Genomic DNA, 4493 nt, shown 5'->3' with positions numbered 1-4493 from the left:
CGTAGTTATACATTATCTCTCATTGTTGAGTTATTGATATTGAAGTTGTGAAAGTCGTTATCACGTTGAGGCAAAATTGTTATTGTTGAAACATCTTCTTTGTTGAGCATTTTATATTCATTATTGTTGTTGATATTCTTATACACGTTATGGAGGAACCATGGTCTACTGTTGTGGAAATATTGATATTGTTAATTTTTGGCAAGTTGTGATATATGGGCACTTGTGATGTGAGTTGTTATTGTAATGTGATATTGACGTACATGCGGCGGTATAAGGCTTGGGTTTAATGTGCATGTGGCAGTATAATGTGGGACTTATGTGCGTGTTGCTTATAGGGAAACTACGGTATCATAAGGTGGGCTAAAGTGCGTGAAGCTATTTCGAGAAAAACCGTTGTCAAAATCTATTTCAAATGTAAGGCTCACGTGGCGGTATAAGGAAAGATTGTGATTGAAATTGAGAAATGTGAATACGAGGCGGTGCCTCGGTTGTGATTCTTGATTTATACGAGGCAGTACCTCGGTTGTGATTCTTGTACACGAGGCGGTACCTCATTGTAATTCTTGTTGTTTATCTCATGTTGCAAAGAGTTTTGGTGGGAACATTTTTTGTTGTTTGTTCTTCCTGGTTCTATCAGTTGTTGTTCGTATATGATCATTGTGGTTCTATTTTATTGCTTCCTTTATGTTATTTCCATGCTTAGATTCCGGTGTTAGTTCATTCTATTATCTTGTTTCGTATAAGTTATTTCTCCGCTTTCCATTATTATTCGTTCTTATGTTTTCATACTGTTTATTTATATCCTAGTAGGTGTCTTGACCTAACCTCGTCACTACTATACCGAGGTTAGGCTTGATACTTACTAGGTACCATTGTGGTGTACTCATACTACGCTTCTGCACATCTTTTTGTGCAGATCCAGGTACGTCTGCCCATGTCGGACGCTAGAGTTGATTTGAGTAGCTGCTTGTGGAGACTGCAAGGTATACCTGCTTGTGCCCAGGCCTCGGAGTCACCTTCCTTTATCCTTATTTCATGTTATATTTTCTTTCAGACTATGATGTAGTAGATATTCTAGTTTTACTCTGTAGAGCTTATGACTCAGTTCTACCGGTTTTGGGAAAGTATTTGTTGAGATTCTATTTCAAGAGTTTATATCAACTATTTAGCCTTGTTTTAGTATATTATTAATTATTTCTGTCAGGTTATTATTAACTGTTAGGCTTACCTAGTTGTAGAGACTAGGTGCCATCACGACATCCTACGAAGAAAAATTGGGATCATAACATTTTTCTTTATGCCTCAGTTCTTTATCATGGAATGTAATTTGAACTCGGTAGTAACTTTTTCATTATTAGAATATTAGGATATAGAAAATAAAAGGAGGAGGAACGATGTGATTCCTAGGCGTTTTTGACTTGTTTGATGGTAGCGTATTTAGGACTTGGCATATGTACCACATTCCCTTTGTTTTAAATATTTGATGATGCCATGAGAAAATAGGATAGCATGTTTCATGACACCTATGTCTTGTTTTCTTGACTCGTGTTCACTTTCTGCTTTATGCTTAATATCTCTTGGCTTTATAAACACTTACTTGATTTGAGAGTCGTAATGGGACCATCCTTAGTGAGTCATGTTCCATGTGTGAAGTGAGTTCTTAGTATGGTCCATGTATTGTATTTGAGTCTAGAACTTGCCCGGAATATCAATAAACATGAAATCCTAGGTGTTGCTTGGTTTGAAAAATGACGTTAGGCCTTCTTCGATATGTTACTGTTATATCTATGTATATACCTTGTCTGTTACTATTACTCCTAAGCTTTTACTTTATTTGCTTCTGCTACATATTCTCTCTGAATTCATGTCTTTACTTGTTATTAGTCAGTACATGTTACATGTCTCCATTTGTTACGTGATTTACTTATTAGATGTCTTGACCTGTTACCTACCTTCACTTACTACCTGTCTTCACGTGATATATGCCTTTACTTGCTATATGCCTCCACTTGTTACATGATTTCACTTATTACACACCTCTACTTGATAACTGTTAAAACTTAACGTACATCCTTCCTCGTGTCACGCTCTACACTTCTTTGCCTAGCCAGATGGGGTAACTTTTAAATTGGTTGTATGTTTATGCCTTGTAGAAGCTTTATCTTTATATGTGGGAGACTTGCTCTGGGTTGTTGTGTTGCTCATCTTACTTTGTTTGAGTTTGTATTCCTAGTTGATCTTCGCGTGTTAGTTTTCTTGGTGTTACGATGTGAATTTCCCGTACTTGGTTGTTGTAGAATAGTTTCGTAGGAACTTATTAGTCTCACAACACTGTACGGTGACAGAAACCAACACCCAAGAATAATCATAATACATTTTTCCTGTTGCGGCGTGCAACCCGATCCCATATATAATATCAGTACCATTGCAACCCGATCCTATATAAAATATTAGTAGCATTGCGGAGTGCAACCCGATATATATGGGATCGGGTTGCACTCCGCAATGCTACTAATATTTTATATAGGATCGGGTTGCAATGGTACTGATATTATATATGGGATCGGGTTGCACGCCGCAACAGGAAAAATGTATTATGATTATTCTTGGGTGTTGGTTTCTGTCACCGTACAGTGTTGTGAGACTGAGTAGTGATGATATTATGGGGGCCTATCATTTATATTCTTGTTTCGTTCATTATATGGTTATTCATTTCTCTATTTTGTATTACTTTTCCCGCTTATCATCTGCACAGGTAAAAATAATAAGCGAGTACCTTTTAACTTAAAACCTCGTCACTACTTCACCGAGGTTAGTCAAGATACTTACTGAGTACATGGGGTTGATGGTACTCATACTATACTTCTGCACCTTGCGTGCAGATCTTGGAGCTGCGTAGCTATGGAAGACGGAGCCTTGCATTGAAGACGTACCTGCATTCCAGATTCAAGCTACCTCTTGTTCATGGTAGTTTAGGATTTTACCTCTGTTTATACGAACTTCAAACAGATATTGTAACTTTTCTTAATGTCGATTTTGTAAATCTAAGTCATAGTGGCTCATGACTTGTACAACCAGACCTTGAGAAGTTGTATAAAATTCAGTTATTTTCATTCTTGTTGTTATTGATCTTTCACTTGAGTTACCTTATTCTATGTCAGACTTACCTAACACTGGGATTAGGTATCATTACGACTAGGTGAATTTTGGATCGTGACGTACACTTATTTTTTGCCAATGGCTCTTTCATATTTTGTCCAATTAATATTAGGGATGCAATGAATGTGTATCTTAAGGAATAATGAGCAAAGTTCTGGACAAATGATAAATCGAGATAAATCTGCTATATATTTTAGTACAAATATCCTAAAGGAGTAAAAGACTCAAATTTGTACTTTGATAGGACTAGTACAAAGGAATAAGATGGGAATGTACCATGGACTACCTACCAATGGTTGTTGGATGCTCAAAAAGAAGATGTTAGAGTTTATCAAAGATAGAGTTAAGGTGAATATCAAAGGATGAAATGGAAGTCTCTTTAGTACTGCGAGAAAAGAATTAGTATTACTTAAGTTAGTACTCTCGGCTATTCCCACATATGCATTATCGTGCTTCCAACTTCTTGCATATCGTGCTTCCAACTTCCGAATGGTCTATGTAAGGAAACTACATCTCTTTTTCCTAATTTTTGGTGGGGTCAAATAGAGAATAAAGGAAAAATGCATTTTGAAAAATGGGATGAGTTATATGATGTTAAATCTAGAGGAGGATTAGGCTTTAGGGATACAAAAGTTTAAATATGGCTTTATTAATTAAACAAGTCTGGAGAATTTTAATGCATCCTGATTCTCTACCTTCGAGATGCTTAAAAGTAAATATTTTTCAGATATCACCTTTCTTAATGTGTCATCATCCTCTTCTGAATCTTGGATATGGCAGAGTACTTTGTGGAGTCGTAATTTACTAATCAAGGGGTTGAGGTGGAGAATTTCATAAGGGGGGAATTTAAGTATATGAAATGACCCGTGGATTCCGAATAATAATGAATTTATCCCAAAATCTATAATGTATATATTATATTATCTATTCATATTTCCACTACAGGAGCAATAGATAGGTTAATATGGACAAAGCAAATTCTAGAAATTATAAAGTTATATCAGGATACCATTTAGCAAAGCAGATATCTAGGATACCATTTCTTGCTCATGGGGAGAGAAGTTTTAGACGAAGGGGAAAAAGCAGTAAGCGATAGGGGAGGACTTGGAAGAACAAGAAGAAAATGAAGGCAGCTTTGATTTTCGTTGTAGAAGCGGGTACTGTGCAGACCCAAAGGCTGGCACATGCCGAGGGAATGAGATGTCTCACAGAACCAAACTAACAAGAATTGCGTTCTGAAACTCTGAGAGCTTCAAAATTCTTTCACGTCCAAATACGCAAGCCAATCCCAAGAAAGGAATTTAAGCATACATCATTCGGTAGGAGCATGC

The sequence above is a fragment of the Nicotiana tomentosiformis genome, chromosome 8, assembly GCF_000390325.3.
Source record: "Nicotiana tomentosiformis chromosome 8, ASM39032v3, whole genome shotgun sequence".
Classification (NCBI taxonomy): domain Eukaryota; kingdom Viridiplantae; phylum Streptophyta; class Magnoliopsida; order Solanales; family Solanaceae; genus Nicotiana; species Nicotiana tomentosiformis.
This window is presented reverse-complemented; position numbering follows the sequence as displayed.